The sequence below is a fragment of the Protobothrops mucrosquamatus genome, unplaced genomic scaffold, assembly GCF_001527695.2.
Source record: "Protobothrops mucrosquamatus isolate PMUCROS unplaced genomic scaffold, P.Mucros_1.0 scaffold2651, whole genome shotgun sequence".
Taxonomy (NCBI): domain Eukaryota; kingdom Metazoa; phylum Chordata; class Lepidosauria; order Squamata; family Viperidae; genus Protobothrops; species Protobothrops mucrosquamatus.
In genome coordinates, this window is record NW_015388702.1 from 125,777 (window position 1) to 135,988 (window position 10,212).

A 10,212-nucleotide genomic window follows, 5' to 3' on the forward strand; every position below is an offset into this window, starting at 1 on the left:
CACTACATAGTTGAACCCAAAAACTAAATTTTCCTCCCCTGGATACAAAGTAACAAAGCACAATTCCCACCCTCAATAAACAATCATAAAGCACATTCCCCAATTAGCTTGAAGCGTGGGCTTTCTCCCCAGTTCTCCAGCCCGCCAAAACGTTATTAGCTCAGGACCCAGTTTGTCCTTGGATTCCCACAGCAGAGTTATTATTATTATGACTAACTGAACTCTCATCCCAATCCCCCCTCCCAGCACCAACTAATTCTAAAAGCATAGAGGAAATAGCTGCATTTTCATCTATTGTCAAAGCAAGAACATCCAATGTTAGCAGCGTTGACATCCAGTTTAACATCTTTATCATATCTAACTTGCATTAATAAGTATGCCCACCATGATATATCTACACCCTGATTTTCCATCTCTTGCTTAGATTTTAAATTCTCTTCAGAATTTAGAATATCTCTATATGTCCATATTTTCTCAAAGTTAACTAAATTTGGATGTATAAATGCTTCCATTGTTGAAAGCCATCCTGGAATTTTCAAATATATTTTACATTTTATTTTTTCCCATGTTAATAGTAATATGTTTCTTATAAAGAAACAATGATAACATGGGCAAAGAACTTCGGATATAATATAGAATTAGAAAAATGGCAAAACTTGTGGGAAAGAAATTATAAACTGACAATGTCAACTTCTTATAAAGAAATTTTATATAAAAGATTTTTGCAAAGTAATAGTGTAACCGTATGGTGATTTATGCTGACCTTGTAATAAGTAACCAAAAGTGCTTTTTCTCCATTTTGCCTGGAAATGACCAATGTACAGTATGTTCAGAATACTTTTGATTATAAGCAAATGGTTGCAAAACCATTGTTCATGATTTGATTTGTATAAAATAAAGTGAATGATAAATACATTTTTCCTAGAGAGGTATCAGGAATTTTTAATAATGAGAAGCTGTTCTATTTTTTAAGTGAGAGGGTTTTTCTCTGTATTTTCTGGACTTCTGGAGACCCCTGGTGGTTTTGCAAGTAAAACTGAAAATGACAAATTTTGTGCATACTATATGTGCTTGTTGTCTACTCATTTGAGCCACTGCTTTTTTATTAATTACATAGGAAGCTAATTATTTCAGAATGCAATTATTAGGCTCCAGTTCTAGTATACCTATTGAATATAAGGCTTATTGAAAGTGGGATTTATATTTGAGTAACTATACATAGGATCAGTTTATATTCAATTTACATGTAAAACAATGGAAATAATTTCTTATAAAGACCATATAAAAGTATATACTGAATTGATTCACAAGGCATACTAAACTGTCCTTTGTTTATCTCATAATGCAAGCCTATCTAGAAATTTAATCCTATATTTTGTAACTGTGTTGTAGTGCCAGTGAATCAGGCTTGTCTCCCGGCAATATGGACAAGATTGTAATCATCTTCACCTGTCTCCTGGAACAATTTAAACCTTTTTCATTCCCTTCATCCAATTATTTGTCTTCCTCTTTCTTCCTACTTTGCCAATGATGTAGCCTCTAATCTGTCCCATCAGGTATGGAACACATGTAAGATTCTGCTTGCTGATTAATAAGGGGATTTTTTCCCACCAAGTTTGAATTTGCTATATATTCAGGTTGAGATTATATGTATAAATTTATTTCATACTTCTACATTTCAGTCCTGACTCTTGAAATTAACATAGGCACAGTAAAACATCTGTCTGTATGTGAGCATGTAGTTTACTCTATTTACCATGCATGTAAATATTAATAATCCAATTTATGGCACAAAGCTTTAATCAATCCCCTTCAAAAACACAACACATTCAATACAGATGTTCCTTAGTCCTCAGAAGAGCTTGGTTTTTATTATTTTATTAAACAAAAATCAAAGTAAGGATAGGTGTAATTTCAATCAGGGGAGTGGGTGCTGCAAATGAAACACAGCAATTCAACTGCAAACTTCTCATTTATCACTTGTTTCTCTAAAACTGACCATGTTGGTTTGAACAATTCTAATTGGTGGATGTCTTTAGGAGCCAAGCCTCACGGGGCTTTAAGGGACAAAGAGCACTTTAAATTGCCAGAATTTATTTAGAATACTAGTAGGAGCCAATGCCAATTCTATAGCTGTCAGCCCCACTATGCCTAGGCTAAAGCTACTTTTATTAAGACGGACTATAACAGAACTTGTGAGTCTGATTGTGCTGTACCTCCATGCTGTACCTTATCTATATAAATAAAAATGCAAATGTTCGTTTGTTCAAAATCTTAAATCTCCGAAAGTTCTTCACCGATTGCTTTGAAATTTTGACACAACGTTGCATTCGAATAAGCGCGTTTTTATATACCTACTATTATATAGATGTCACACCTGTGACAGGTAAAAACATGCTTTTTTTGAAAAACAGAGCCATCTGTTGGACGTAAAAGCAACACACACAGAGACTGAGCCACAGCAACGCGTGGCCGGGTACAGCTATTTCTTCTAATAATTCAGTGAATAAGGAAGGCATCTGATAATACTTTCAAGTTCTAGATTTTAAAAAGTCTTCAACTCCTTTTGCTTTAGTAATAATTCCTGCATACTTCCAACACAGTTCTGCCACTTTTACAATCAATTTACTGGTTTGTTAAATATGTTTGAAAAAAAAAAGTAAAATGTTTCACAGCCAGGTGATGAATATGATGAGGGATATTCCTTACTTTAAGCACTAGGATAGTGATGGCGAATCTTTTAGAGACCGAGTGCCCAAAAACTGGCCCCGCCCCCGCTCCACCCCTGCCCCACCCCCCATCCCCCACCCTGCCTGCCCGCAGGGCCACTCACTGCCTCCAGGGCTCGCCACAGATCGCCCAGCAGCGCTATGGCAGTCACGCCCTCTGCCCACACCCTGCAGCATCAACTGCACGATGGGATGTGAGGGCAGTCTTGTCTACGCTGCCTGGCTGCCATGTCCTTGGCTGCGCTGCTCCGCGTGGGCCACATTCAGGGGCAACTCTCCTTCAGGGGGGCTACTGGAGAGGAGGGGGTCACGGGGGGAGACGAGGCTGGGGCAGCGGCACGTGTGCCCACAGAGAAGGCTCCGAGTGCCGCCTCTGGCACCCATGCCATAGGTTCGCCACCACAGCACTAAGAACAGCTTGAATAAAGATCTGAAATCCATATGAATTTCTACCCCTAAAGCAAGATTTGCATCATTCTGTACAACTTTTAGGAGAACTGTTTCAGAAAAACATGTCTTTTGCATGTACTGTACCTCTGTTCTTACTTCCTCTTTTTCCATCTCATATTCATTTGTCAAATTAAATTAAAACTTTATGCTTGTTCCATAATGCATCTGTTAATCATCAAAAAGACACAAAAAACTTTTCCCCCCAGATCATAAATCTCCATAAAAAGGAGACTGTTCCTTGCAAAAAATACATCTGAGGTTCTCTGTAATCAAAACCATTCTTTTGTGCAACATAAGTTAATTGGCATGACTGCAAGTCACATTTAAAGCCAGGAATTAGGACATCTTTTGTTAGTTTTTCAGAAATGCTCTAATTTTCTTTTTCTTTTCTGGTTCAAGATCCACATAGGTTTTCCATTAAAACAAGATATAGTCACTTTTGCTGTAAAAACTTCTGTTTGCCATTGATTTTTCAACTTGTATTATCCTAGGAAAGATAGTAAGCAGGACCTGTGTGATAAAATAGGGGACTCATTTTCACCAAAAAAATTAACCAATTTTATAGCGGATCTTAAGAAGACAAAAGGCTGCAATTCAAATTTATGTGGTCCTGTTATGCCCATATAGCTGTTCAATTTTTTTCTGGAAGCCTTTAGAGTTTTGTTTTCCCTGCCACTGAAATCAAAGAAGAGATTATGGCGGAAAAAAAGTATGGAAATTGCGCTCGATATGTTTATTACTTTGAAAACATATGAGGCTTAAGTCAGCATTGTTCAAACTTGGAAACTTTAAAGATGTGTGGACTTCAACTCCCAGAATCCCTCTGGGCTCCATTAAAAAAAAAAAACCCTATACCAGGGGTAGGCAACCTTGGCTCTTTTATGACTGGTGGACTTCAACTCCCAGAATTCCTGAGCCAGCCTGGCTCAGCTTGGAAACCTCTCCCTTTCCCCTCAGCATGGCTGGCTCAGGAATTCTGGGAGTTGAAGTCCACCAGTCATAAAAGAGCCAAGGTTGCCTACCCCTGCCCTATACAGACAATATAGGCAGCTTATTACAAAAAAAAAAAAAGCATATCTCTCTATATTCTGCTCTGTGATTTGTCAGCCGCTGATAGGGGGCGGAGAAAGCCATCCGTAGCTGACGAAATCCCCATTCCTTCTTTCGCTAATTGCAGAGGAAACGGAAGGAGGATCCCGCCCGTTCCGCACGTGCAGATTTACAGGGACGGACCGAGGGCCTGCCTTCCTTCCCGCTTCCCCCCCACCTTTAAGTTCTCGCCGAGAGCAGCTGCCTGCCTTTCTTTCCACCCCCGCCGTTCCGGCAATGGTTTGTCCCGGAGCAAAAAGCATAAAGGGAACCGAAGACAAGGGCGGACGTCCTTTTCTTTCTGGCGCGCGAGGGGAGCTGAGTTGTCTAGGCGGTTATGGAGGTAAGCAGAGCGGGTCAGGAGAGATCTGTGGGCAGCCTGCATTGGCCACCCATTGGTGGACCCCGCAGCCTGGGAGAGGATAGACTGCAGTGTTTCTCAACCTTGACAATTTTAAGGCATGTGGACTTCAACTCCCAGAATTCCACAGCCAGCAATGCTGGCTGTGGAATTCTGGGAGTTGAAGTCCACATGCCTTAAAATTGTCAAGGTTGAGAAACACTGGGATAGAGGCAAGTCGGTGTTTTTAGGGCCGGGGAAAGATAGAAACCGCTCTAGTTAGTAACGTTGCGCTACAACTCCGGGGTTGCGGGTTGTTAACAAGGGCGGCGCCTCGGGATGATTGGGGGAAACCCCGGCTTGCAGCGTCGCAAAAATCTCGCTCGCGAGTCACTCGAGCCTCGGGAGTAAAGTTCTACCGCATCGGCATTAGGCCACTAATCCTTTGCCTACGGTTTATGGAGCGGAGTTAGGATTGCGACGAAAAAGGCAGCCCCGTTCCTGCATCCAGCCCCGCTTGAACCGCCGTGAGAACTTAAGTCGGCGCAAACCTAGGAAAAAAAAAATTCGCCCGAGCAGATCCTGGGGTAGATAAGAAAACGTGCCTCCATTGAGCCACCGCTCCTCTAGGCCAGGGGGAGTCAACCTTGGCTCTTTTATGACTCGTGGACTTCAACTCCCAGAATTCCTGAGCCAGCTAAGCTGGCTCAGGAATTCTGGGAGTTGAAGTCCACGAGTCATAAAAGAGCCAAGGTTGACTACCCCTGCGTCTAGGCAACGAAGCGCACCGGGCTAGGCGCACGGCGAAGCCTTGGCGGGTCCCCGGCCGGAACCTGGGAGCGCGGCGACGACGACGGCGACGACTTCCGGCGCCCCTCGTGACGTATATCCGGAAAGGCCGCCGATTGCGAGGCGCGCGACCAGTAAGAAGCACGTGGTGAGTCCGAACTCAACGGGAAGACCTTTGCATCCCGCTTGATTTTAGAGTCGCTTTTGAGTGACAGCTTCACTTTTCCTGGCAGCGTGAGGGTGACGCTCTTGCTAAACTCCATGCACGGAGCAAATGTCTTACTTAACTGCATGGTGTGCGAGCATGCAAAGCNTTTGGCGTTTGCTGCGTATGGAACAAAACTATATCCTAAAACCAAGGATAACTTTAAATACACCATTGTGTAAATTGCTTTAAAAATAATGCTTGGTTGCTAATGCATGTGCTGTCAGAGAAGGCATAAAGCAGGTTTCCCCTATTGCAGTCTTTTTCTTTGCAACACTGGGGATTATTCCTTTGGCGTTTGCTGCGTACGGAACAAAACTATAGGCTAAAACCAAGGATAACTTTAAATACACCATTGTGTAAATTTGCTTTAAAAATAATGCTATATTTGCATATAAAAATAATTTGCTTTTGAAAACATTTCCTAGTGCAGCTTATAATAATCTGTTCCATGCTAGGATCGCTGAGGATAAATGGTTGAAAAAGGTCCCCAGCGTTTCACATGCCTACCCTTGCATGTTCTTAATCACATTTTTCCACTTTGAATTTGGATCACTGTACAGCATTACTATTCATTTTTAGATCTTCAGAGTCAGAAAATAATAGGGAAAACAACTGTCCACTTTTACTGAAAAAGTTTGTGATATAGGGATTAGGATTTGGAAAACCTGGATTCAAGAACCTGCTTGTCCACATTAATTGTATAGCTTTGGAGCAGTCCACTATTTCTTAATGCAGTTTCCCTCAAGAGTTGTTGAGTGAATAAAAATGATGAAAGTGCTTCATGTAGACCATTTGTTCACAGAGGAAAGCTGTAATAGTAAACAAATTATTTCCCTGAAGAAATTACTTATGCAGTAGGCTACTTGCTTGGACAGTCTTCCACCACTAAGGTGGCAATTATATTTGTCAAGGTTTTACTTTCTCTTCTTTAAACTCGGGTTTTAACTATAGAATTTTGCAGCAATACAAGTACTGTAATGACCTTGTAAAGATTCAATTTTTTGGTGTGTTTTTCAGATGTGAGAAAGAAAAGGCTGCCATTTTGAATGAAAACAATGCTTTAGGATGCAGGTATGAATCCTACAAAAACTATTTATCAGATAATAGATTAAAAATTTAGAATTTCAGGATGTAAAATTTTGCCTTTGTGTTGCCCATTCACACTGGCTTTGGTGAATGTGGTGTCAGAAAAGGCATACATCAACTCTAGTTGTAATGTGTTCATGAATGGATTATTCATTTTTCTCTGCATTTCAGCTAGAACACACTCTTTTGAAGAACATTATGCTTCTTCGGCATCTGCAGGAATAGCTAGATAGATATGGTCTTTATTCTTTGTCTCATCAGAATATATCTATATATTTGTGTGTGTGTGTGTGTATGCATGCAATTAATATTACTGGATGTGGTGTTTTTTTCCAAAAAATACCTAAATGTTTAGAAATTATTTTTACACTTGCAGCTTGTTCTTTTATACTCTTATAACATGTATTGTTCTTTGTTAACATTATACAGTTAAGCTGCCCGATGGATTCCTTGACCTTTCCATCTTGACCTTTCAGTGCTATTTGAGTTGGTGATATTAAAAAGTACATCAGGATACAGTTTGGCTGCCTTTCAGGTATTCTGCCCCAAAGCTTTTTTTTTTTACTCCAGTGTAGTGCTTCTCCTCTATTGCTGGCTCTCTACCTATAGCACACCAGTTGTAGTTCCTTGACAATCTTCAAACATGCCACTGATTTAACTGCCATACAACGGCATAATTTTGCTGCATTTTTCAATTTTTGGATGGATTACCAGTTGGAATAGGAATGGTTTGGTTTTGGGAGGCTTTCTACTCCTGTTGCTACCTTACCTTCCCCTTAAACCATTTCCAGGAATGGCACAACATCATGAGCTGACAGGACTCCGTAATGATCCAGATCTAAAGAAAATGTTATTTAGAGTCTGCATAGGTATGCCTGTCACTCATCTTAAATTGAACTTACTTTTCTCCTGAAATTGCTCAACAGGGAAAGACATGTTGGAATGTTTAAAGAAGTGCTGAAAATTGTGAAGTGATTGTTCCTGTTTGCTCCAAACGTTTGCTTTTTGCTCCTGTTTGCTTTTTCCCGTTCAAAGAGGAAATTTTGTATAGGGCTTTTGGAAGCTTAACCGGCTTCCCAATCAGCTAGGTTTAGCTTTGCAAATTCTCTCACAGTTTCTTGGTTTTAACTGCTTCTATCTGGCTATCCATTTCCTTGCCTCTATTCTCATTTTGGCCTTCCACTGCAAATAAAATTTAGCATGCCTCTTACTATTACAAAGTTATATTTCTTTTCTAAACATTCACACTTTTTCTCCCTCCCCATACTTCAGATAATATCTTAAATTGGACATTACTGAGTTAAATGTGTATTTTTTTTCCTGTTCCTTGTAGTTTGTAGAATGACTGATCCAGAAAATAAAAGAGAGAAGATGGGCTTTTTGCAGAAAGACTGGCGAAAGAACCATTGTTCTGAGGCAGTTTCACAGCATCTCTGCAAATTTATTTCCCCAGGGGAGGGGGAAAAAACTTGAAAATGGATTCCGGTTGAAAGAGGCATTTTTGCCTGTTGCTGTTTTCCAAATATAAAGGAAACACTTGCTGCAGTTTGAACATCACACCATTTCTAAGGCATAACTGAGACAATCTTGGACATCAGCCTGAGTTTTCACTTCAGTTTGAGGAATCCAAAGATCTGACAGATTTCCCAAGTGGTAGTCAACTTGAAGAGGGTATTCATTTCTGTGAAAGGAGAGCTATTCAAACACAAGAAGTGAAGATACAATGCTCTGAAAACAAATTTCCTTTTTCACAATTTGACATCTATCAATACTTGAGGGGGCACCAGCTATGGTGGACAACACTAAAAAGTTTATTGCTCTCTGCAACATAGAATTAAAAGTTTTTCATCTTTATTTTGTATCATGAAAAAAGTTGTTCTGTGCTTGGGTTGTACAATTTATTTTTTTTCTAGATCTTGCTGCAAAAATATGAATTGTATTCGGACCACCTCCTTGCAACACAGGCTTTTTATTGCACTGCTGGAGGATGTTAGCACTGAAGTTGAGAATATTAGTTTCATTTCACAAATATCAGGTGTTTGGATGGCTAATAAAGGAAAGGTATTGGCTGTATTTTGAAATCTGATTGAAAAAGATATACAAAGTTTCAGCATTGAGCAATTTTGGCTAGTGGACTTGGCTTCTGTAATTTAATGTAAAACATTTCTATAAATATGGCCACAGGTTGTGGTCAAAACGACATACTTATGAATGCATTAATGATTCTGAAGTAAACTATTTTGTTTTTTCTGTTAACGTATTGGATTTTGGTCAGTAACTATAATAAGTTAATTTAGTACTTATAGCTATTTAATAGCAGTTCAGAGTTATTGCAAATTGGGTGTTTGGCAACCAGCTTGCATTTATGACTGGTTGCAGCATCCTACAGTCACGTGATCACAATTTGTAATCTTACCAGTTTCTAGGAAGCTGGATTCATTTAATGATTGCTGTAAAAATTATAAAATCATGTCTGACTCAGTTTATGACCTCAGTAGTTTACAACAAATTATGGTTCCAATTGTGGTAAGTCGAGCACTATCTGTATCTACTAGAGAATCGTCACTCTGCAAGAAATAGAGCTGGAGATCGTAGTTCTTAAAATGGCTCAATTGTGAAAGCAAATTCAAATCATGATTTCTGGATTCTAGTTAAATCACAAACATTTCCTTTGTTAGGAAATGCTACTGCAAATATATAATTTTATTTTTGATTGTTGTATTTGCATGAATCGCTTGTCTTGGCATTAAAATTTATATAGTCAGAAAATAGAAAACATTAACTGAGGAGCATCTGGGTGACTGCAAGCTGCTATCTCATATACTCCTAATTGCACTGAGCATGCAGATGACCCACAGTGTCGATCTTCACATTAGTCACCTGGGACTATGTATTTGCAGAACTGCACATCTGTTGTACGTAGAGAAATAATAAATTGATAAAAAGAGGTACAGATTTGGATAGTCTGCCCAAATAACAAGTACATGTCACATCTTTTAGTCTGTATGCAGAATGAAATGCTCTCTACTGAAATGCAATTGTTCTGGGCAGAACTGGGTCAAGGGGAAAGCAAGTGGCTGAGAAAAGATAGGTTTCCTTGACAATGATGTGTGCAGGCATAGGTAGCAGTTCAGGGCAGAAGGAAGTGGCTTGGAAGGGTGAATGTGGTGGATATGCTATTCTGGGACCTTGCTCCTTATTGCTGAGACCATTGCAGTAAGGAATAAATATCGGCCAATGTGTGGCAGAGCATTGAGGGAATAAAATGACAATGGAAAACTGGCATGCACACCGTGTGAAGAAGAGTTGAACAGGAATGATACATAACAGCCTTATTCAACTTGCTTTCTAAGACTCCAAATTTTTCTTTTTTATTATTATAGCCTCTGGTGATCTAGGTAGTTATGGCCTTATAAGATTATTGCATAGAGTTGAGCTTCAAGCATTGCAGGCTACTTTTGTATCGCTTGAAGGAAGCAGGCAGCAGTGGCTTCTGCAGCAGTACCAACTATCAGAATGAA

At 39.7% G+C, this 10,212-nt stretch overlaps 1 non-coding gene across 1 annotated transcript; it reads left to right on the forward strand.

The window, feature by feature from the left end:
- Positions 1-6,745: 6,745 nt before the first annotated feature.
- LOC114923261 lies at positions 6,746-6,873 on the forward strand. The gene has a single exon (XR_003810598.1). It is a non-coding gene; the product is annotated as a small nucleolar RNA SNORA13 (small nucleolar RNA).
- Positions 6,874-10,212: the final 3,339 nt, after the last annotated feature.